The 27144-nt window shown below is 32.6% G+C and overlaps 1 long non-coding RNA gene across 2 annotated transcripts; it reads left to right on the forward strand.

The window, feature by feature from the left end:
* Positions 1–20710: 20710 nt before the first annotated feature.
* LOC141672476 (uncharacterized) lies at positions 20711–22066 on the forward strand. Of its 2 annotated transcripts, none has more exons than XR_012555544.1 (4): positions 20711–20817; positions 20930–21070; positions 21357–21573; positions 21703–22066. It is a non-coding gene; the product is annotated as an uncharacterized LOC141672476 (long non-coding RNA). The 2 variants fall into 2 exon arrangements; XR_012555545.1 differs by having other exon boundaries at positions 21364–21573.
* Positions 22067–27144: the final 5078 nt, after the last annotated feature.

A 27144-nucleotide genomic window follows, 5' to 3' on the forward strand; every position in this document is an offset into this window, starting at 1 on the left:
CGTTATTTGGTTAATTGTCTGTTCTTGCTAATTGTGTTATATATAACTGCCTCATTGTTGAACGTACTGTTAGTTTATTACCCAATAATCTTGAAAAGATTATATGTTATATTGTTTAATTAGAAAGATGGTTAACGAAACTGGTGATAATCCTAAGACTGTTGAGATTGGTTGTGATTCTGGTGGTACTGCATCCATTGATTGGGCCATGTATCGTTTTCCCCAACCAATTGATTTATCGGGTATGCCTGATAAATTCAGTGGTGGAGCTTCTTTTTCTCTTACATAAAAAGATGAAGCTCTGGTTAACGGTTAAGGGTCTATGGCCAGTGATGCAGTATGATCCTTCGGTGTTGGATCAAAAGAAGGCTGAATTTGTTAAGGCTGATGCTTTAGGGGCTGAGAAGAATGAGGTTGCTAGGGCATCCATTTTGGCATCTTTGGCAACTTTGGCGAACACCTTATTCGATTTTTATTCATGAGATGCCTATACTTCTAAGGTTTTATGGGAGAAGCTGGACCAAAACCACAATATTGATTCTCAAGGACTTGAGAAATATTTTGTAGCTAGGTTTCTTGAGTTTAAGCTGGTGGATGGAAAATCCATGACTGGACAGGTTCATTAGTTTGAGATGTTAGTAAATGCTTTGTGTGAGTCTGGTATGATCTTGCATGAGAAGTTTACTCTCTAAGTCTTGGGAAAAGTTTGCTCTCTCCCTGAAAAGACAGAAAGGAGAAAGGAGAGATCACTTGGACTAACTTGATGTTGGACATCTCTGTGCAGGAGCAACACAAGTCCAAACAAGGACATGCATTGATGCTGAATATGCGAGCTCAAAGGTAAATGTAGTGACTGTAGGATAGAAAAGAAAGGTAGTCACTAAGAAGGCTCACACTAAACCTGAGAAGAATAAGGCTAAGAAAGCAAAGTAAAACAAACCATGTTGGTCTTGTGGACAGGTTGATCATTGGAGCAAAGACTGTCCAAGTAAGAAAGCTAATAAAGGTAGAGTGGTAGCTCAAAAAAATACGGTGCTTGGACTTGGAACCATGAGTGGGACTATAACTAACATGATCATCGGTGAGGTTGTTACCTCTGAAACCGATGATGGGTATGTTACTTACAAGCATGTACTACTTTTCCAGTTATCTGTCACATGAGTGGTTGATTGATACTGGAGCTAATGTGCATATTTTTGCTGATATTAGTTTAATTATATCTTATCAACAGAGTCATGGAGTGATAGTGATGATGGAGAATGCCAGTGCTGCACAAGTGCTTGGAATAGGAAATGTGGACCTAAAATTTGCTTCTGAGCGGATTCTATCTCTCACTGGAGTGTATCATGTTCCCTCCATTTGTAGAAATATAATAAGTAGAAGTTGTTTAGTTTAGAATGGCTTTGAACTTCCTTTGAAGTCTAATAAAGTAGTTATTACTAATACTGGTACATTTTTTGGCAAGGGTAACTTGTCTGATGGTTTTTTTTTAATAAATGTTTAACCCATCTTGGGTGATTTTATTATTGATAGTGTTGCACCTCTTGTTAATTGTGTTGAATCATCTGATTTGTGGTACTGACGACTTGATCATTTAAATTTTGGTGCTCTAAATAATTTGATGAATTTAGAGTTGATTCCAAATACTAGTACAAATTGTGCCATAGGCGTCTCCTTATTTGTGTATGTTGTACATGGAACAGATATATAAAATAGTTTTATGCGTCTGGTGTACATTGCACATACGCATATATAGCAAGAACAGATGTTTTTACGTTCGTTGAACCTTAACACCCGTAAAAAGTTATTTTATATGTCTGTTACGAATTATATACATTTGTCCTTATGAATGTGACGTAAAAAAATTAATTATATGCGTCTGTCTAGTTTAAAACAGACCCGAGGCTAATTTTTTTATTTTTTTTTAAAAAAGTAAAAGTGAGGAAATAGATAAATCCATGTAGAGTCCAATTACAACTCACCCACTCTTTTTTTATGGCTCTAAGCCTACTCAGTTATTTTTATGTTAATTATAAAACCAAATTACCCATTACTTTATCTATCACCCATTAAAATCCTGGGAAATTACTCGTAAGTAGCTATATTGATCTCCAAGCACTGATTGGAACCCTAATTATATTTGGGGAAGAAGGAGAACACTCTTAGAAGCCTTACCTTTTGATATTCAAGTCAGTCTCATGTATATGTGCGTCTTAATCTTGTTGTTTTTGTTGTCTCAAAATTTAATGTATATCTGTAAATTGGTATTTGTATGTCAGTTTCAACTTGTTCCACCAGTGAAAAATCTCTTTGATTTTGTTGGTTTGATGTAGTGAAGAAAAAATTGTATTATGTGTTTTAACTTGTTTGTGCAAAGAAACAAGTGATTGGCTATTATGTTCGTTTTTGGCTTTTCTGCAAACTGCAAAACAAAGGCTTGTTTTCTCTTATTGTACAACATATGTGAATTTGTTTCTATTTGTGAATTTGTTTTGGTAATGACATATTTTTCAATCAAGTCCTCTTAAGCTTTACAGGGATACACAAATAAGTACAGTTGCAAATTAGGACATGCCATTATATGATCAGTGGTTTACTAAACTCTTGTTTAAATTGACTAGTGTAGCATTTAGTACTGCCTCATTTTAGATTTTAGAAATCAAGGGACTTCTATTTTTTATTTATATTCTTAACGTCTCTCTCAGCCTTCAGAAATTAAGTGACTGTAAATGGGAAGCTTGAAAAATCAAACCTAACTTCCGTAAGCTATTATTGAATGATAATTATATAACAATAAAATTGTTAAAAGTCTCAAGGAAATTAGACAGTGGTACTGACTGATTGTGTGCATTTAAGTTCCCAAACAAAATTTAACAAGCTATTGAAAACTAATATTATTCCAACCATTTGAAGGTGGCACAAAATGGGTCTTCTGTAGTGATTATTGGTTGATTGTAAGGTGTGCAAGGGAGCAGGTGCTTTAAGTTAATTAAAACTAACATGAGTTATAAATTTATGATGCCACTTATGGTCTTAAACATTAATATAAGATGACAAGCAAGCAGATTTAATAAATCAAAATCCCTAATTTTAGTGTGAAAAAAAAAAGAAATCAAATGTGTATCTGTTGGCGCTGGATTATAATTTCTTTAATACAAATGTGTGATATACCTCTAGACATACTTTATACAATAATTTACACTAAGAAAGTAATTTGATAATGATACTAGGTGTCGTTGTAGATAAATATTACAGTGAGGCTCATTCTACTTCATGTAAGCTGATTTTAAGTTCACTATAATACAGGATTACAAGAATCTCTTGGTAAAGCAACATATGAAGTATCTGTTATAGATTCATGTTTTTATTATGTTCGTTTTTGGCTTTTCTGCAAACTGCAAAACAGAGGCATGCTTTCTCTTGTTGTACAACATATGTGAATTTGTTTATATGTTTGAATTTGTTGTGGTAATGTAGTAGTCATCTCGATGCAATATATGTGGATTAAAATCAAGAAGATGTGGAAACAGAGGCCTGTTTTCACTTATTGTACATTAGTGTCATCTTTTTTTACTAAAATGTAGTAGTCCTAAAATAATTAATTATACTAAAATTAGAGTCCTCATCCATTCCCTTTTTATGTTAAAGTCATGAATGTTAAAGTCATGAATGTGTATCTGTTAGATTTTGATGTCTTCCATGTATAGGAAACTTCTCTGATAGAATGCTGCAAAATAATTACTAATTTGTATGTGATTATGTTGATTCTATAAAATATATTTTAATTCTTACACATTTAGACAATCATATGATCCTCTAATATACTGAAATAAAAATGAAGCATCTTGAAAACCTGTAATCCACCTTGGTTGACCTGGAGCATTTGACAATAAGAAAAAAAATTAAACATATTAGTACCAGTAACTACAAAGATCAGGCATTTATTAAATGTAGTCCTGAATGTATATCTATAGTGCATTTGTAGAAATATGAAAAAGGGCCCAAAATTATTTTAAAAATTAAAAACGGATTTCAAATAATAAAATTCAACTGAAAATTGTAAAAACAATATAATAATTAATGTGCAAAAATTAATTTGAAAATATAATTAAAACTAATTGAAAATTAAAAAGAAAGAAATCAACTACACATTTGATGTAAATTATTTCAAAAATACTTTTTAACATTTTTCAAGTAAATATACTAATAATAATTTTATAATTAACATTTCTAACAAACTATTAAATTTTAGAAAGTAGAAATTTAAAAATAAAAGAAATTAATAATACATGTAAGGTTCTATTTTTATGTACAATTCTTTAAGTTTATATAAACCCATTGTTCAATTCATTTCATATTTAAAATTGGATATAATTTAAAAATAAACTAATTACCTAAAGATTGAAAACTAATGATATACTAATAATAATTAGTGTGCATAGATCAATTAATTAACTTTAATGAAGTCATTAAAAATAGTGATTATATCTAGGAGTTAGAGTTTATCTAGTTAGCACCCATTGCAATTTTCAAAGCAAGTATATACTCTTATTAACATGATTTTTATGTTAATATTTCTTAAATTTAATTACTTATTTAAGATAACAATAAAAAATTATTTAAGTGTATAATATTTTTAACTCTTGGTTTAGATTTATAATTTTTGTACAGCAAGACTAAAAATTAGAGAAATTTTTTTGCTATCTTTTCACTTTTACTATATACATATACACCTACCTAAAAAAATGTTCCCTACCAAAGATAGAATGGCAGAACATATTTCAGTTTATTTCATAGGAAATAAATAGACACATAAATATTAATGAATTATGATATTGGTAAAATTTAATAATTATTAGAAGTTATAGTGCATACAATTTACTTTACAACTAAAATTATTAGATGGCTGTCCGAAGCTACTAAAAAGTGAACTATGATTAATGAGATTATGATTTGTTGAGTGAGCATACTAGCTAGTGTAGATTTTGCAATTTTTAGGCTTATAAATCTGCAATATGTTATTTTTTTCTTTATTTTTGATTTTTCCTTTGAGGTACAATTTTTTTGCCTAGTTACAGAATTTTGCAGGACTATTTTAATTCTTAAAAACTGTACTATTTTTTTTTGTATTATCCTCATTCGCGTGATATTTTTCAATTTTTAATTACATGGGAAAGTAGTAATTCACATGAACCTACATTATTTTACATATGGAGGAGGAATATATTAGGGGAGTTAAAGAATTTATTTCGTGTGCTCTAAAACACCAAGAAAAGAAAGAGAAGGAAAATGGATAAAAAGACTTGATCTCGTGTCCTTGTCAATTTTGCTGTATGAAATTTTGGCATGGGGAGGTAATTGATTTAGGTGAATTCTCATATAAATTGTGAAGATGAGGAAAATAGTAAGACCAATAATGAAGATGATAATGATAAGAGGAATGATAGAGTAGAAAAGATAATAGAAGATGTGGAAGACCATTTCATTCATCGGCCAAAAATTCTTGAAAACTTAGTGAGAGATTCAAAGAAAATTTTGTATCCCGATTGCAATAGTGAATTCACTGTATTGTCAACAACAATGAAGTTGTGTAGAATGAAAGTAAAATATGGGTCCATTGATAAGAGTTTTAAAAACCTATTAAAACTGATGAGAGGCATACTTCCTCCATATAATGAGCTCCCAAATTCTACGTACGAGGCTAAAAAGTTACTATGTCCAATGGGAATGGATGTGAAAAATACACATGCATGTCCAAATGACTGTGTTTTGTTTCGAAATGAACAAAAGGCCAGATGGTAATAATTCATCGAAAGAGAAAAAGAAAAGGCCTCCTGCTAAAGTGGTTTGGTATCTACCTAATTTGGAACATTTCAAACGCCTTTTTGCGAATGTAAAAGATGCTAAACATTTAAGATGGCATGCAAAAGGGAGAAAGTCAGATGGATTCTTAGACATCCAAGTGACTCTCCACAATGGAGGAGCATTGATGGAATGTTTCCAGGATTTGGTGCTGAGGTCAGGAATTTACGACTTGGTCTTTGTGCAGATGGCATGAATCATTATCATACTTTAAGTTGTAATCATAACACTTGACCGGTTCTTCTCACGATTTATAATTTGCCTCCTTGGTTGTGCATGAAGCGCAAATATATAATGGTATATGTGCTAATATCTGGACCAAAAGAGCCCGGAAATAACATAGATGTTTATCTTCAGCCGCTTATTGAAGATTTGAAATTATTATGGGCCGAAGGAGTGACAGTTTATGATTCCTACAGTCAGTCACATTTTAATTTACATACCACGATATTTTGCACCATAAGTCATTTTTCGGGTTATGGTAACCTTTCGGTATACCCCATTAAAGGAGCAAAAGCATGCCCAATATGTGAAGATGGTACAAGCACCTACCGCTTAAAACAAGGAAAAAAAATATATATATGAATCATCGAAGATTTCTTCCTCGCAACCACCCGTATCGTAAGGACAAGAAGTCTTTTGATGGACATGTCGAGACTCGTGCATCTCGTATGCCTTTAAGTGGACTGAGACCTTCGAGAGGGTTAAAGATCTTGATGTTGAACCTGGAAAGCTCTATAAAAGGCCTCAAGATAATATTTCGAAAAAGAGGTCTATATTTTGGGGGCTTCCATACTCGAAACACTTACAGGTTAGACATCGCCTCGATCTTATGCATATTGAAAAAAATGTTTGAGAAAGCATTATCGGAACATTGTTGAATATACCTTGAAAATGAAAAGATGGGATCAAGGCTAGACTAGACATGCAAGAAATGGGAATTTGAAAAGAGTTAGCACCACAAGTGTCTACAAAGTGATCATATCTACCTCTAGCAGGTTATACTTTATCTAGGTAAGAGAAAATTAGCTTTGTAAATGTTTATCTAGTGTGAAAGCTCCGCATGGATATTCTTCAAATATTAAAAAGCTGGTATCGATAAAAGATTTGAAACTTGTGGGTTTGAAGTCACATGATTGTCACGAGTTAATGCAACAATTGTTACCAATTGCAATTCGAGGAATAACCGAAGCATGTCATATTTGTAATTACGAAGCTTTGTTTGTTCTTTAACACTATATGCAGTAAAGTGATTAATCCTGATTCGTTTGATGAATTACAAGATGATATTATTGTAACACTTTGCCAATTCGAACAGTATTTCACACTTTCATTTTTTGACATCATGGTGCACTTGGTTTCCCACATAGTGAGGGAGGTCAAATTATGTGGGCCTCTATATTTACGCCACCATGTATCCTTTTGAGAGATTCTTATGCACGTTGAAAGGATATGTGAAGAGTCGATATCATCCTAAAGGTAGTATAGTTGAAGCATATTCTGTGGAGGAGGCAGTTGAATTTTGCACGGATTATTTAGCAAGTGCGGATCCCATTGGGATTCCAAGATCTCGACATGAGGGTAGACTTCAAGGTCATGGTATATTGGGCCTAAAAATGATCTCTCCTGGTGCTAAAATATTGGATAGAGCTGATCTATTTATACTACAACACATGACAGAAGTAAATGCCTATTTGGAGGAACATGTAACCCAAATTTTTTGAATACATCCTTCTAAGAGTCGCAAGTGGTTGTTAAATGAACACAAAAGCTCTTTTGGTGAATGATTTAAAGATCGAGTAATGTCTCTCATATCACAAGGACCTAGTTCAGTTTCTAATACGATATAATTGTTAGCCTATGGACCTCGAGTTCTTGTGAGGTCATATGAAAGTTATGATGTTAATGGATACACATTCTACCAAACATCAAGATGGAAAAAGCGCTATGCAGAATAGCGGAGTGTGTGTAGAAGCGTCATTAACAGAAATTGATAGAAATGCTAACAATCAATCACGAGATGTGAAAAATTCATATTATGGGGTTAACGAACATATGAGGGAGCTTGATTATAAAGAATTTAAAATTTCTTTATTTAAATTTAAGTGGTTTGATATTCGGCGTGGTGTTCGAGTGGATGAGTTAGGATTCACTTTGGTGGACTTTAGTCACTTTGGTCATGAAGATGACCCATTCATACTTGCCACACAAGTGAAATAAGTGTTTTACATTGAAAACCCCGTTAACTCTAAATATTCGATTCTTATTCAAGGCAAGAGATGAATTCTCGGTATTGATGATATTGTGGCTGAAGATGAATACAAACAATTTGATGAGAATCCCCCTTTCTCTACCGGACTGCCAACCTCATACGAGGACGAGAATTTTAATACACATTACTTTCGTAATGACCATGATGAAGGAATGTGGATTGACTAAATAAAATATGTAAGATGTTTAAGTGTGATGTTAATTTCTTTCTTTATTTTTTTCATGGTCTAGCTTATTGCATATGTTTATTAGTTTTCATTTTTCTAGCTTGTTGTTGGTTTAATAGATTATTTTGTTATTTTATTTTTTATTAGTCTAGTTTATTGTAGTTGTGGGAGATTGTTTATGTAATCTGTGCGAACTTAACATGTATAACATAACGTGCATAATTTATTATACATTTAATATTTAGTCTTCATGATATGCTGCTTACAAACTGAACTTGCTCTTTTTTCATATTTATTAATGGAAGAAAGTACATATTCTAGTTTGAATCAATCAAAGAAAAGAACACGTGGTCCATCTATATGCATGAAGCTAAAAAAACAAACTGCCAACAAGAATGTTTAGAAGTCGGTTGAGTTGAATGATTATGGTAAGCCAAAACCTGGAAAGTGGCATAAACAATTCACGACTTATATAGGGGCAATTGGTCGAATAAAGGTGGATATCAATACAGAGAGTAGGAATGTTGTGAATGAAGGACTGAAGGATACAACGTGGGAGGATATCAAGATATATATTTATAAAATATGTCTTTTGTTTTCTAGTTTACATTTTTATTATTTTCAAATATACTCTTATCACAGGGGAAGAATATAAATTAAGCTCACCTCTGCACTTAATATATTGTTATCACAGGGAACACACAATACTTTTAATTACTTGGCCAAAAAAATATATTATTTAGTTTCCAATAGGTATATTACCTAGAGCGTGGACTAGACATTTCATATTGTGATCGTAGTCCCATTAAAAAACATAATTATAGTTATGAGACGCTTTATTATTTTTGTCCTCAATCATGAAAAAGGTGTTCAAGAATAGAAAGAAAGTAGTAGGTTTATTACCAATTTACATTAGAATCAAATTATTACTGTTAAAATAAAATCTCTATGCATAAATTCTCAATTTGAATGTTTTTTGTAATTAAATTTGTAATATAAATGAGGCGAGATATGTATGATGGAACAGTGAACTTCAACTATATACGTGCATATTTTCAGCTCATTGAGTTATAACTTCTTGTCCATAGAGGACTTCATTTAATAGAATGAAGAAGTGAGATGTTGCTACATTAATAAAATCAGTACGAACACATTTAATTAAAAAAAAATTCTTACATTTTGTGGTTGTGTTATTGCAGTAAATAATTTTTTTTCTTATATTGTGTGGTTGTGTTAGATTTTCCCTTACCTAAATATAAACTGCATTTTGTGGTTTTATAGAAAATAAGCATGTATAGCAACATAACTATGAAGCTATTAAGTTTTTCTAGTACAACGATGCCAAACAAAATATATAAACATTAAGCATGAAAGAGCAGGAGAAACAAAGAACTTGTATAGGAGCAACTACAAACATAATTCCTAGTAACGCAAGGCAACCATACCGTAAACTACTTTTCTTTTTCCTTTTTTTTATTTTTTTAACAAAAATAATTAGTCTGGATAATGTCACAATACACGGGCTACTACATTCAAATCTATTATACCCTATCAAAATCCCCCCATAGCTAGTAAAAGTTACTCTTAAAACATCAGGACACAAAAATAAGCATGTTCTAACACCCAAGAACATGATATAAACTAGATCAAACATCTCTCTACGGACTAGCAAGCAGAGATGATCAGGGGATTTGGTTCAGCACTTCTCCGTCTACACTGCTACTATATATTGTAGTCTACTTTATTCTCCCATTGATCTTATGACATTCCATAGTGTGATCTTCCTTTAATCAACACAGTTATACATTTTTTTCAGATTTTACTCACTTTATCAAAAAACAAATTTGCTTTTCCCTGAACTGACAGAATTTTTAGGTGACAAAAGTCATTTCCAATTATCATCTAGGACGGAATTTGCTTTTTCAGATTGTTCTCCCCAGAATTTCAAAATTATCTTTTAATGGTCCTTTCACTAAAACAAAAATGGGTAAATATAACTGGAGAAAAATCGGTTGTATTTAGCTAAATTCGACGGTATTCGGTTGTATTTAGATAAATACGACCGGTTTTTGTACCAGTTGTATTCGCTCGAGTCATATTTAGTAAACCAGTTGTATTTAGTACTAAATAAGACCGAATAATACAACCGGCTAAATACAACCGCTTAAATACAACCGGGTAAATACAACTGCTTCCGGTCAAATTTAATTTTTCGGATAAAATTCGAATATCCCGCCCAAATATTTAAGTTTAATGACAAAATTTAAAAGGCCCGCCCAATTATTAAATTCAACCGTATTTGGTCAAAAATAGTATTCTAAATGCTGCAAAATACGGTTGAATTTACGCACACTAATTTCAAAATAAACTCATCGGAAAATGGAAAATATCCAGATTCCGGTGAGCTTAATTACCAGAATGTGAATATCCCTGAAGCAACAGCAAGTGGATGAATACCACTTGATTCAATCACTTTAAAAGTGTTTAGATTATATTATATGTTTAAGGGGGGACCGTAAGGGGTGGGGGGTTCAGGGTTAAGTTTTCTTTTTTTATATATAATTTTATTTTGTTTTGGTGTAACTCCAACCGTTAGATTGTTTGGATAGTAATTGAATTTGGTCCGTTAGATATAGTTCACGCGGATAGCTCACGTGTCTCTAAATACAAACGTATCCGGTCGAATTAAGGAGTGTCAATTTATTTATTATTATTATTATTATTATTATTATTATTATTATTATTATTATTTTATTAACTTTTATAGGACATAAATATTATTTATTATTTTCCTAACAAAGATTATAATATTCTAAATTTTAAAAATTATTCTAAAATATATAAATCTTGAAATCTGTAAGGTTGGATCATTTAAAAAATCAAAACATCAGTATGACACTAAACACTAGTAGTGACTACTGGTCAAACTACTGGTTTACTATTAAAATAGCAAACCAAATATATTAATTTTTATCTAAAAAAATTATCATATCATTAAAATATATAGATCTTGACATCTGTAAGGTAAATATATTTTAAAAATTCAAAACATCAGTGTGAGACTAAACACTGGTCAAACTACTCATTGATTGTTAAAATAGAAAACTAAATATATTATTTTTTTTATAAAACATTTATCATATCATTAAAATATATAGTTCTTGACATCTATAAGGTTGGATCATTCACATACATTTTTTTAAAAATCGAACATAAGTATGGACTAAACACTAGTAAGAAGTACGGGTCAAACTACTAGTTGATTTTTAAAATAGCAAACCAAATATATTTATTTTTTTCTAAAAAAATTATCATATCACCAACATATATATATATCTTGACATATGTAAGGTTGGATCATCCATAAACATGTTTTAAAAAATCAAAACATGAGTATAGGACTAAATACTAATAATATGTACTAGTCAAACTATTAGTTGACCGGTGAAATAGCAAACCCAATACATTTATTTTTTTATAAATTTTTTATCATATCACTAAAATATATAGATCTTCACATCTGTAAGGTTGGAACAGTCACATACAATTTTTTAAAAATCGAAACATCAACATGGACTAAACACTAGTAAGAAGTACGAGTCAAACTACTAGTTGACTATTAAAATAGCAAATCAAATACATTTATTTTTTTAAAAAAAATTACCGTGTCACTAAAATATATAGATCTTGACATCCTAACGGTTGGATCATTTATAAATATTTAAAAAAATTGAAACATCAATATGAGACTAAATACAAGTAAGAAGTGGTCGTCAAACTACTCGTTGACTTTTAAAATAGCAAACCAAATGCATTTATTTTTTTCTAAAATTTTTATAATATCACTAAAATATATAGATCTTGACATCCTAACGGTTGGATCATTCATAAATATTTAAAAAAAATTAAAACATCAATATGAGACTAAACACAAGTAAGAAGTACCGTTCAAACTATTGGTTGACTGTTAAAATAGCAAAGCACATACATTTATTTTTTTCTAAATTTTTTATCATATCACTAAAATATATAGATCTTGACATCTGTAAAGTTGGATCATTCACTTACATTTTTTAAAAAATCGGAACATCATTACAGACTAAACATTAGTAAGAAGTACTAGTCAAACTACTAGTTGACTATTAAAATAGCAAACCAAATATATTTATTTTTTCTAAAATTTTATAATATCACTAACATATATATATATATTGACATCTTTAAGGTTGGATCATTCATAATTATTTTTAAAAAAAATCAAAACATCAGTATGAGACTAAATACTGATAAGAAGTACTAGTCAAACTATTATTTGACTCGTGAAATAGCAAACCAATTACATTTACCTTTTTAAAATTTTTATCATATCACTAAAATATATAGATCTTGACATCCTTATGGTTGGATCATTCATAAACATTTTTAAAAAAATTGAAACATAAATATGAGACTAAACACAAGTAAGAAGTACTAGTAAAACTATTGGTTGACTGTTAAAATAGAAAAGCAAATTCATTTAATTTTTTTAAATTTTTTATCGTATCACTAAAATATATAGATCTTGACATCTAAAAGGTTGGATCATTCACAAAATTTATGGGACTGAACACTAGTAAGAAGTACTTGTCGAACTATTTTAGTGTTATGACCTTAACCCCTAAATTCAATTTATAAAAAAAGTTAAAATTTAAATATTCAAATTACTTATTTTTTTTCCGTACCACTTTTTTTTGACAATTTTCATATCTCTATGGTTGGATTATAATTTAAATCAAATATAAAATAAATTGAAACTCAAACTATAATTATTAATTAAACCATATATATATAACTACCATAATGATCTTTTTTGCAAGAACTAAAATATATGTACTGGAAGAGTACATATAAGTCAGGATGTGGTGATTCAAGAAAATGTTTTCTGGGCATGAGATCAAGGAGAAGAAAATGAGGTGATCATTCGAGGTAATTATGTCGAGATTCCCAGCTTCCCAGAAGTTGAAGATTCTGTACATGATGCAGACCAGGAGCCTACGACACCTATGCAATCATCAGTCTCACCATTCACTTCACAGAGGAGTAATGCAGAAATGTCAACTGCAACAAGTGGTGTACCCAGTGAAACCTCAACAACTCAAGTCAAAGAGGCCTCATCTGCAGAAAATAGTACACCAAAGCGATTCAGATCGCTGAATGATATTTATTATAAAACTGAGATACTAGAGTTGATTGATGAACTGATGCTGCTAAAGATTGAAGGACGAATATATTTGAAGGAAGCAGCGAGTCAAAGAGAGTGGGATGAGGCTATAGAAAAGAATAACACTTGGGTCCTTACTGATCTTCCAGCAGGACATAAGTCCATTGGTTTGAAATGGGTATATAAACAAAAAAGGAATCCGGAAGGGAATGTGGTGAAATGAAAGGCGCGACTTGTTGCGAAGGGTTATGTTCAGCGTAAGGGAATAGATTACGACCAGGTTTTTGCTCCGGTGGCCCGACTGGATACTTTTAGATTGTTGTTAGCTCTTTCGGCCAAGGAGGGATGGGTAGTACACCATCTTGACATTAAATCTGCATTTTTGAATGGGGAGCTTCATGAAGAGGTATACGTTATGCAACCTGAAGGGTTTGCGAAAGAAGGGGAAGAAAATAAGGTTTATAGGTTGATAAAGGCTTTATACGCGTTACATCAAGCACCCCGGGCTTGGAATGAACGACTTGACAAATGTTTATGTACAATGGTTTTGAAAAAATATTTACACGAGCAAGCTGTGTACACAAGGTCAGTAAATCGGAATATAATTATAATGGGTATATACGTAGACGATCTCTTGGTGACTGGTTCTAACAAGCAAGAAATCGAAGATTTTAAGATTAAAATGAATAGACAATTTGAGATGAGCAATTTGGGGTTGTTGTCTTTTTATCTTGGTATAGAAGTGCATGAAGGAGGCCTGTTCACCACTCTAAAGTAGTCTGCATACACTATTAAATTGCTGGAGAAATCTAATATATTGGGTTGCAACTCAACAAAATGCCCAATGGAACATAAACTTCAATTGGACAAGGACAAGGGGCAGATTGGTAGATGCAACTGAATATAGATGCATTTTGGGGAGTTTACGCTACTTAAGTCACACTCGTCCCAATATTTCTTACGCCGTGGGTGTAGTGAGCAGGTTTATGCAAAATCCCACGGAAAAACACGAGCAAGCTGTGAAACATATATTAAGGTACGTCAAGGGTACTGTCCATTACGGCTTAGTGTATGTGAATGGGAAGAACTGATTGTGAAGCCGAGTACATGTCGGCTACTACGGCCGCGTGTCAGAGCATATTGATTCAAGGATAATTGGAATAAATTCTGGGATAACAACTTGGACCTGTAATGCTTCATGTTGATAATAAATCGGCAATAGAACTCATGAAAAACCCTGTTCTGCAGGGAAGAAGCAAACACATAGATGTCCGATTTTATTTCATTCGTGAATGCATTGAACGTTGAAAGATGGTGGTTAAGTATGTTGTCACACTAAAGCAAAGAGCACATATTGATATTTTAACTAAAGCTTTGGGTCGAGTTAAGTTTGAAGAAATAAGAAAGAAGATTGGAGTTGAGAATCTTGCTGCATTTACGCCAAGTTCTGCAAGCTCGTAAAAATGTTTAGATTAGGGGGGCGTGTGTTGGATATTTAATCTAAACATGTTTTATTAAATAAAAATAGTTGTTAGGATTATTTGATTTAGTCTTTAAGTCATTGCAATAAAATATGAGTAGTAGAGTTGTATTAGGGAGTATTCTTTTGCAATTTTAGTTTATGTTCTCTAAAGTAATATACATAGAAGAGTGTGCGTGTGCATATTTTGATTTTCTATAGATTTAGAGTGCCTTGTGCAAAATATGAAAAAGGGCCTGAATAATTTTAAAAACTAAAAAAGGATTTCAAATAATAAAATTCAACGGAAATTGTAAAAACAATATAATAATTAATGTGAAAAAAATAATTTTAAAATATAATTAAGTACACATTTGATGTAAATTATTTGAAAAATACTTTTTAACAATTTTTCAAGTAAATATATTAATAATAATTTTATAATCAACATTTCTAACAAACCATTAAATTTTATAAAGTAGAAATTTAAAAATAAAAGAAATTAATAATAAATGTAAGGTTTTATTTATATGTACAATTCTTTAAGTTTATATAAACCGATTTTTCAATTCATTTCATATTAAAAATTGGATATAATTTAAAAATAAACTAATTTCCTAAAGATTGAAAACTAATGATATACTAATAAGAATTAATGTGCATAGATCACTTAACTATCTTTAATGAAGTCATTAAAAATAGTTATTATATCTAGGAGTTAGAGTTTATCTCGTTAGCACATGTTGCAATTTTCAAAGCAATAATTTACTCTTATTTACATGATTTTTATGTTAATATTTCTTAAATTTTATTATTTATTTAAGATAACAATAAAAAATTATTTAAGTGTATAATATTTTTAACTCTTCCTTTAGATTTACAATTTTTGTACAACAAGACTAAAAATTAGAGGATTTCTTTTGCTATCTTTTTCACTTTTAAATACACCTACCTAAAAAAATGTTCCCTACCATATATAGAATGGCAGAACCTATTTCAGTCTATTTAAAAGGAAATAAATAGACATATAACTATTAATGAATTATTATATTGGTAAAATTTAATAATTATTATAAGTTATAATAAGTTTACAACTAAAATTATCATGTTAGATGGTTGTTGGAAGCCACTAAAGAGAGAACTATGATTATAGATTATGAGCTGCTGAGTGAGCATACTAGCTAGTGCAGATTTTGCAATTTTTAGGCTTATAAATCTGTAATATGTTATTTGTTTTTTTCCCTATATTTCATTTTTCCTTTGAGGTATAATATTTTTATCTAGTTACATAATTTTGCACGACTATTTTAATGCTTAGAAATTGTCGTGTTTTTCTCTATTATCCTATTCGCATGATATTTTTCAATTTTTGATTACATGGGAAAGTTGTATATGGATCGTCAAACATGGATGTACACTATTTCACATATGGAGGAGGATTATATCATGGGAGTAAAAGAATTTATTTGGTGTGCACTAAAACACCAAAAAAAGAAAGAGAAGGAAAATGGATACAAAGACTTGATCATTGAGACTGTGCACCACCATCTATTTCGTTATGGTTTCAAAAATAATTACACTAAGTGGATTTGGCATGGGGAGGTAATTGATTCAGGTGAGAGTTCTCATAGAAATTGTGAAGATGAGGAAAATAGTAAGACCATTGATGAAGATGATAATGATAAGAGCAATGATAGAGTAGAAAAGATGATAGAAGATGTGGAAGACCATTTCATTCACCGGCCAAAAATTCTTGAAAACTTAGTGAGAGATTCAAAGAAACTTTTGTATCCCGGTTGCAATAGTGAATTCATTGTATTTTCAACAACAATGAAGTTGTGTAGAATGAAAGCAAAATATGGGTGGACTGATAAGAGTTTTACAGACCTATTAAAACTTATGAGAGGCATACTTCCTCTAAATAATGATCTCCCAAATTCTACGTACGAGGCTAAGAAGATACTATGTCCAATGGGAAGAAAAAGATACATGCATGTCCAAATGACTGTATTTTATTTCGAAATGAACATGAAGATTTACACGTCAGTCCTAAGTGTGGAGCATCTTGGTATAAGCCAGATGGTAATTATTCTTCGTAAGAGAAAAAGAAATGTCCTCCTGCTAAAGTGGTTTGGTATCTACCTATTGTGGAATATTTCAAATTCGTTTTTGTGAATGTAAAAGATGCTAAATATTTAAGATGGCATGCAGAAGGGAGAAAGTCATATGGGATGCTTAGACATCCAAGTGACTCTCCACAATGGAGGAGGATTGATGGAATATTTCCATAATTTTGTTCCGAGGTCAGGAATTTACGACTTGCTCTTTGTGCAGATGGAATGAATCCTTATCGTACTTTAAGTAGTAATCATAGCACTTGGCCAGTTCTTGTCACGATTTATAATTTGCCTCCTTGGTTGTGCATGAAGCGCAAATATATAATATTATATGTGCTAATATTTGGACCTAAAGAGCCTGGAAATAACATAGATGTTTATCTTTAGCCGCTTATTGAAGATTTGAAATTATTATGGGACAAAGGTGTGACAGTGTATGATTCCTATAGTCAGTCACATTTTAATTTACGTGCAATGATATTTTGCACCATAAGTGATTTTTTGGGTTATAGTAACCTTTCGGGATACCCCATTAAAGGAGCAAAATCATGCCCAATATGTGAAGATGGTACAAGCACCAACCGCTTAAAAACGGCAAAAAAATGTATATATGAATCATCGAAGATTTCTTCCTCGCAACCACCCGTATTATAAGGACACGAAGTCTTTTGATGGACATGCCGAGACTCGTGCAGCTCGTATGCCTTTAAGTTGGCTGGAGAACTTCGAGAGGGTCTAAGATCTTTATGGTGAACATGGAAAGCTCTATATAAGGCCTCAAGATAATATTTGGAAAAAGAGGTCTATATTTTGGGAGTTTTCATAATGGAAACACTTATAGGTTAAACATAGCCTCGATCTTATGCATATTGAAAAAAATGTTTGTGAAAGCATTATCGGAACATTGTTGAATATACCTGGAAAAACAAAAGATGGGATCAAGGCTAGACTAGACATGCAAGAAATGGGAATTCGAAAAGAGTTAGCACCACAAGTGTCTACAAAGCGATCATATCTACCTCCGACATGTTATACTTTATCTAGGAAAGAGAAAATTAGGTTTTGTAAATGTTTATCTAGTGTGAAAGCTCTGCATGGATATTCTTCAAATATTAAAAAGATGGTATCGATAAAAGATTTTAAACTTGTTGGTTTGAAGTCAAATAATTGTCACATGTTAATGCAACAATTGCTACCAATTGCAATTCGAGGAATACTACCGAAGCATGTCAGATTTGTAATTATGAAGCTTTGTTTGTTCTTTAACACTATATGTAGTAAAGTGATTGATCATGATTTATTGGATAAATTACAAGCTGACTTTATTGTTACACTTTGCCAATTCGAGCAGTATTTCACACTTTCATTTTTTAACGTCATGGTGCACTTGGTTTCCTACTTAGTGAGGGAGGTCCAATTATGTGGGCCTCTATATTTGCGCCACATGAATCCTTTTGAGAGATTTTTATGCACGTTGAAAGGATATGTGAAGAGTCGATATCAACCTGAAGGTAGTATAGTTGAAGCTACTACTAGAAATAGTGCCTAAGACATCACCCCTTTAACAATGGTTAGAAATGTCACCGATGTTAAATGCAGTTTTAACATCGGTCACTTCGAAATCGATGTTAAAGGTGTTGTATGACATCGGTATCTTAACTAACCGATATCTATAATCGTTTTTAAAAAAAAATAAAAAAGGCCCGCTTCTTTCTTTCCCTCGTTAATACACCAAAAAATACCCTCCCCCTCATCAAAAATTTTATTCTCAGTTTTTCCCCCTTAACCAAAATCGCTTCCCCCCTCTCTCTCCCTCATTCTCTTTTCTCTCTCACTTTATCGTCTCTCTTCTCTTTTCTCTTTTCTCTCTTCTCTTTCATCTCTCACTGTCTCTCTTCTCACTCACTCTATTTAACCTAAAACCCCTATTTTGTACAAACCTCGATTACTCGTGTAAGGTGTGGATGTTTTGAGTGTTTCTTTGCTTTTCTGATCCTCTTCCTTTTAGTTGTTTTTGTCTCCTTTTTCTCATCTTTACTCTTCTGACTTCTTAATCTATTTGGTTCGTTGTCATCTTGATTCTCAAAATGCTTGGTATCATTTTTACAATTTTGTTTGATTCATAACCTTATTATTCGTTTTTTCAATTTACAGATTGTTGTTAGATTTGTGTGTGACAGTGGTAGGTATGAACTACAGTCTATATAACAAAGGTATGATTAATTTTATTTCAAAGTTTTGGGATGACTACATATCTGAGCATCTGAGATTAGTTGTCGAGTTTATGTATTTTTTGCATAGCAATTGTTTGACTAAAGGTCTGAGAGAGCTTTCAGAAAGAGATGATGGTGACAAATATCGATTCTATTTTAATGCTCAGGTAACTCATTATAAACACAACAAAAACATTTTCTTGTCTTTAATACAATTTATAAATGGTATGTTTAGTCTCTATTTTTTATAATTTTTTCAGTTGTGAATTTTTGCTAGATTATCAAGCATGATATGGATGATACGTGCTTTAAATATAGACATTACAAGGCTCAGTTTTAATTACTTCCAAAGCAAGATGGCGAGGGTCTTGGATGACTTGGTTACCTTCCCAGCTTTCTTTACAAATGATCTAGAATCCACTATAAAACCAAGACATAAAGTGGTTAGAAAGAGGGGATTAATGTGCTATCTCGCATGGCTCCTTAACTATTCCGAGGAGAAATTTGATGAAAAAATGAGGTATGACACTATTGGTATGGAGGAGATGGACACAGATTCTTCATTTGACATGAATACTCTAATGCAGCCCAGAAGTGATGACTCAGCTTCTGACTTTGATGAAGACAGTGGCGATGATGAATATGTGTAGAATGTTTGTTGGAAAAGTCTATTGCCTGATTATCTTGTTTTGATTTGGGAGCCTCGAAAAGGTAATTTACAAATGTTGAACATTTAACTTTTTATTTTTCTATAATCTCAGAAATTTTGATTGATTTGGTGTTTGGCATCTAGATTACTTTCACAGTTACGTTTTTGTTACTAGAGATTTCTAATTTTGGAATGACAACCTTAATATGTGAAAAATAAGAATATACTGGTCCAGAAAATAAAGATTGTTCCATATTAAGCTAAATGTTTTAATAAAGGAATACTTATTTGGGTTGTTTGTTCTGTCAAGTAAAAGGACCTTGTTAGAACCATTTTATTTGATTTTGCAAATAAAACAGTAAAACAGAAACTTGTCAATGAATCCTTGTTGGATTTATTGATTATCTAGATGGTAATTGATCTTTGAAGAAATGAATAATGTAATCATATTATTTACACCTTAGTACCTTACATTGATCATCTATGACATCCTGCTCAACACAACCGTGCCACTTCCCCTGAGTTCAACCATGTTTTGTTTTAAAAATAGATTCTTCTTCTACCTTTTTCACTTCAGATTTTATTAATTTGTGCAGTCACATTATGAAGCTTATACATATTCTTTTTTGCATAATCTTTGTAATTTCTAAACCATAATGCATAAAGTAAGCAGCAGAGTCGGCTTTATCAGAAGTGGGTTTCCCACTTCAAAAGTACATACCTTTAATTCAGTGAGCTAAACAATATATAGTCATGTTCATAGTTGCAATCATTCACATATTGAACTTCAAGCTTGGTTCTCAAATCAACTCTTTGGAATCCCAATATACAACCACGCCAGGATTTTGCCCATTCTTCAGAATTAATACATTTAATAAGGTATAGTCGTATGCCTATGCAATGCTTGATGCATAGTGTTCGATTCTAATATTACTACCATGTTAATTAGTCAATAATTCAGTTGTTCAAATATGTCTGTTGCTCTTTTCAGGCTTTGCAGCTGACAGGGTTTGTTAAGCTTGTATCTATGTTTGGTTCTCAGCATGAGAACTGGGAAGAGTCAAATATGGCAGATAGAAGCCCTATGACCGACACCTCCACAGATGTGGATCCAGATGATCAAAATCGAAGGGTAATTTATCTTACATAAAAGCATCACATAAGTTCCCACTTAAATAGATGATACATATTTCTTTTCTCTTAGCTGGAACCAAGTGTTTAAGACCAGGATTAACAGTTGCAGGGTTGTAGCTGCTCTTTCAGCATGCATAATATTTTATCAATAACCATCACCTTTTATTTTTTAAAAGGAGATATTTTTAATGCATGGGACTTCTCATTATTTCTAGCATAACCATTTCTCGCTTTAATTCTGGCCTTATGTTGCACTAATGAAGAGCCTCACTTTAGTCCTTCAGTGTGCAGTTTGACAGAGATCAATCCGTTGCGATTGTGCTGGTTGCTGATTCTCACGATAGATCAAAAGATAAACCTTTGGAGCAGAAAGTATACAATTTATTGTATATTTTAACCAGAGATACTAAGGTCGTGCTAAGTTGAACTTCACTGATACTGTAGACTCTACAGAGACTTGCTCAAAATCGGGAAGCGAGCAAGAGCCGATTGAGGAAAAAAGTAAGTTCTCTCCTGAAATTAGATCTTCTCGCGTGTAGCAAAGTTGAATTTTGTTAGGATGGTTTGGTTATGGATTATTCTTTCTAATCGATATTAATAAATTTTAACCTCTCATTTCATTTTTATCAGTTTCAGGTGTACGGTAGATGGCAGTCACAAGCTTTGTTATCTTGTATCGCTAATCATTGCTGGTGACCTGCTGATTGTAGGAATATATGGGCCTGCAGTTGTCATTGCTGTTAAACGTTCTACTGGAAAACTAGTATGGTCGAGGATGATTGATCGACGTCCCCTTATTATTATTACTTCATCTGGAACAGTTTATGCAGGGTTAGTAGTTAGTACATTTTACTTTTAGCATTCATCTATCTAGGCTAAAAAATGATTTGAGCATCTGACTTTTTAAATAAGTCCAGCAAGAGCTTAAATGTTCAGAACCTGTTTGGAGAACTAGGAATTGACAACCGATTACAATGGAATGAACATTCTATGATATTCGCTATGCCTAAAAAGCCTGGGGAATTTATTCGATAAGATTTTCCGGAAGTTCTACCTACACCACTAAATGGCAAGTTTACTGTTATTATCAATTTACCATTATTAGATATGAATTCTTTAGTTATATATTCTAGCCGACCATTTTAACAAGTAGATCATGCTGCAGTCAACAAGTCTTGTACTCTTGTATAATTTGTTCAACTTCCCCCAATTACAGCAGATCATGAGCTATTTCATAGATTTGGCTTGCATCATATGTACACAAAAAAGTTGTCCAAGTAAACTCATAATTTTTCTGTTTTGTACATAAAGTTGTTTAGATTCATCTTAAACTCTTCTTTTCTCTATCTTTTTTCAGGGCGTGCCTGAGAATTATGTACATTTGTTATTGAGTTTATGTTTTTTTTGCATAGCAACTGTTTGACTAAACATTTGAGAGAGCATTTGTATTACAAGCATTTGGTGATGCGTACGTCATGAGTATTGTATAATAGTTGTAATACTTATGTGAAGCAACTAAAAATAAATCACCTTCTTAAACTAAAAATGATGTCTAAACTAGTAAAACAAATCGAATTATAGGAATGAAAATGATGTCTAAAATGTTAAAACACATCGCTTTGTGTAAGTATATAAAAGTAAATCAAAAGAAAACTGATGTCTTCCAGAACAATGTACATCGGTTTAATTTACGCAACCGATGTTAAAGTATAATTTTAACATCGCTTCCTCAAGTAAAATTGATGTTATATGACCTTGTTGATGCAACCTAATTTAGCTTAGTTCTTAAATGTGCGAATTTCTCAGTTAACATAGTACATTGTCCGTTTTATCTTGGATATCGATTCTGCGTTTCTAAAATTATTATTTTCTAGAAATACACAGCACCTAAAAGAGGAAAACGTGGCGGGGGTGAGTGCTAACGTAGTCAGTCATTATGTTACTGCTGTCTTTTGCCGGCCTAATCATCAACCCTGGTGTGCATAACATCAGTAATTTGCCTAATTAAGGAAACCTGGATATTTCAATGTCCCCGTAACTCTGATAAAAGTAAATATTATTTTAGCCAGGCTATTACATCATTTATTCAATCATCTAAATTTCATTATGTTTTTTCTCTATCATAATAATAGAGTACTTTCTAAATTCATTTATTTAATAATAGAACTTGATTTCTCTACTCACTTGATGAATCATATTTAAAATTCCCTATTTATTAATTACTCAAAAGTGAGGGAACTATATTCCATGCAAATCCTTCAACTACACTAGTGTGAATCAGAAATGTAAAGCAAACTCTCGGATGGAAGTCACGTGTGCTTAAACAAATGGATAATATAGGCGTGTTTGCGTAATAAGGTACGGCTTAATATATGGTTTTGAAGATATGGTGGCATATGCACTACATGTAATAAGTTACATGTAGTGAGTCTACAATATGGTTTTTGCAATGGGAGACGAAATTAAGTCACTTCGGAAGAATAAGACTTGGGAATTGGTCAGGCGACCTCGAGACGTAAAGATTGTCACTTCTACAAGAAGAAAGAAGGAGAAACATTTGATGAGGGTATCAAGTATAAAACTCAGTTAGTAACTCGAGTGTTCATTCAAAAAGAGGGAGTAGCTCTACAATGAGATATTTTTGCCAATGTTCAGACACACTTCCATCAGGGTGCTTAACAGTTGCACATCAGAATCTAGAGTTTGAACAAGTCGATGTGAAGATAACTTTTCTATATGAAGAGCTGAAAGAGAAGATATACATGATGCCGCCAGATGGTTTTCAGGTTCCTGGTAAAGAAGATAATGTTTGCAAGTTTTTGAAGTCCTTGTATGGACTAATGCAGTCTCTGAGGGAGTGGTAAAATTTATTTGACAGCTATATGATAGGTATTGGCTACACCAGGAGTCCGTATAATTATTATGTTTATTATAATAAGACAACAAATGGTTCTTTGATTTATTTGAACCTGTATGTGGACGATATATTGATTACTGCAGAGTTGAAGTGTTTTCTTAGTGCTGAGTTTGAGATGAAAGATTTGGGTGAGGCCTAGAAAATTCAGGGAATGGAGATTTATATGGAAAGAAACAAAAAAAAATTATTCTTAGTCAGTCATGAGCGGACTAAGCATATAGATATAAGATATCATTTTCTGGGAAATGAGACGTGAATCATGGTGAGCGAAATGGGTACTGCTAATGACCAAACTGATATGCTCACCAAGTCGGTTCCACATAGCAAGTTTCAATATTGTTTGAACTTACTAAATGTTTGGATTTGTTTATTGCCCTTTTTGGGCAAAATCTGAGGCATAAGAGTTTTTTCTAGTATATTTGGAATTATTATGGTGCATCTGATATATCTGTTTTTGTGAGAGAATTCAAGTCAAGGTGTGTTGTGCAAGACATGCCTGTACTTTAACAAGACTAAGTCAACTTGATAACCCTAAGTAAGTTATATTGTAATCTTAGTCTGCATTTATACTTATAATATTTAAAGTCTGTAAAAATGTCAAAGGAGCAGACTGTAGTCTTGTTCTATAATCAGTGTCAAGCCTAAGAATTCTATTTGGAAGAAGATCCAGAAGATCATGCCTTTGAAGAATTATGAAGAAGCTTGGAGTTGAATAAATCTGTTTTAGGAAAAATATTCTAAGTCAAGATCTCTACAAGTCACAGATTTAGTGTTATAGAGAAGTCATTCGAGAACTCCAGAATGACTTATAGAGAACTCAGAAAAGCTTATAGAGAACTCAGAGATATCAACAAGTCAAATTGAAGACATGAAGATTGGAGATATCGACAAGTCATTTCTTACTAGAGAACTCAGAGTTATCGACAAGTCAACATTTACTAGAGAACTCTGAGTTATCGATAAGTCAAATTCCACTAGAGAACTCAAAGATATCGATAAGTCAAAATTCACTAGAGACTCTCTAAGATATCGATAAGTTTAATTTGACTAGAGAACTCTGAGATATCGACAAGTCAAGAAGCCACTAGAGAACTCACAGATATCGATAAGTCAAGTGAAGATATGAAGATTAGAGATCTCGACAAGCTAAATTCTCTTATAGAGAACTAGAGACCTCTACAAGCCAAATTAGCTATACACTACTAGAGATCTCGATAAGCCAATATACTTATCGAGATGTCAAGTTCTCTATAGTTGGTGTGATTGGGCCACAGAGATCGCCATGCACCAACACAAGATGTCTTGTTGCGATGAACTTCGATTGGCTAGGAAAAGATTTTCTGCATTACTTTGACATGAGATAACCAGTGCACACCTCTTTCGGTTGTTTGATGATAGGCATTCCCAACACCATATTATCTGTGGAAATGAGTTTCATGGCCTTGAAATTAACATAACGGAGATGAGAATGCCACAACCATCTCTCGTCTTCATATCGTGACATCAAGCATTGTAAATCCCTGCTATAGATTATAATTTTGTACAATCTATTTGTTGAACGTTTAACTTTCATAAGCAAATTTCCTTCTTGTTCTCTAACCCACAAATACTCTCCTCTAATAGTGATACCGTATCCCTATTCTGCAAGTTGACCAAGGCTAAAATATACCTCGTTCAACATTCTGATTTCTCCATTCTTGCACTTCAAAGACATGCAGCCTTTTCCTTCAATTTTCACAACTGATTCATCCCCAAATTTAACTTATCCCACTACACTTTTGTCCAATTTATCGAACTTAGATAGTTGTCCTGTCATGTGGTTACTACCTCCATTATCTAAGTACCACATATTGGATTCCAATTGGCTTCCAACATCACCTTGACTCAACTTTGGCTTTACATGTTCTTCATTGATCAAAAATACCTTCTTTTCATTTTCCTTGAGTTCCGCCAAGAGGAGTGCAGGTTCCTCATCAGGGATCTGTGCCATGTGAGCCTCTTCCTTTACATCCTTGTCATGTTTTGGCTTTCTACACTCGATGGCATAATGTGCATAGGCAAGGCAATTGAAACAACGCAACTTGCTTTTATCACGACTGCTTCATACACCTTCTTTCCCTCGAGTTCTCTATGTATTAGTTTCACCACTACCCCTGTTACTTCACTTAAGCCACACTTCTCTTGTCAACAGTAACTTGGACTGATCATTCTCCCTTTCAATCCATTGTTCCCTGGTTAGAAGGAGTTGATTACCTGCTGTGTCTGTCGATCCCTTCAGATGCTCTTCGTGAGCCTTCAACGACCTCACCATCTCTTCCAATGTCATAGTATCCAGGTTTCCAAATTGCTCTATGGTAGAGGCAATTTGCAAAAACTTGGTGAGCACTGCCCGTAACAGCTTCTTTACCACATAACTTTCAGCAATTTCCTCTCCCAAAGCTCGCATGTTTGTAATTAATCCAGCCAATTTCATGCTGAAATCATCAATGGTATCTGTTTCCTTCTTAACTAATGACTTGAATTCAGTTTTCAATGTCTGCACCTTTGGAGTCTTGACGCGTTCAGCTCCTTGACACGTCACTCTGATGGCCTCCCATGCCTCCTTCGCTATCTCTTTATCAGCTAGAGATGGCAATGTGTCCTCGGGTATAGCCTGGTATATCGCAGCCAGGGCTAACTTATCCTCTTTCTCTTAAACCACGGTTGTTTTCATATCTTTCAGTGATATTACATCCCGAACTCCTTGGGCCTGCATATTAACCTTCATTTTCATGGCCCATGCTATATAATTCGCTCGTGACAGAATGTAGCTCAAGTTGATCATTATGTTCTTAATTTTCCCTGCCTCCATCGTTTGTGCCTTTTCTATACACTTGGTCATCCACTATGTTGCCTAGCTCTGATACCAGAATATTGACACTACAATTTAAACACAAGAAATATTCAGAATGTATGATTGTAAAATAGAGAATGTAATCGTTGAATAACTTAAATATTTTATTGATACTCACTCCCATACTTAAACAAAACACACCTAGAAAGTGTCCTACAAAATAGGGACTACATAACAAACCTGCCTAGACTAAATCAACTACTAACGTTAAACAAAGACTTATTCAAAAACTACTCCTAAAAACTCTCGAGGCCAGGCCATG

The sequence above is a fragment of the Apium graveolens genome, chromosome 7 (assembly GCF_009905375.1).
Source record: "Apium graveolens cultivar Ventura chromosome 7, ASM990537v1, whole genome shotgun sequence".
NCBI lineage: Eukaryota > Viridiplantae > Streptophyta > Magnoliopsida > Apiales > Apiaceae > Apium > Apium graveolens.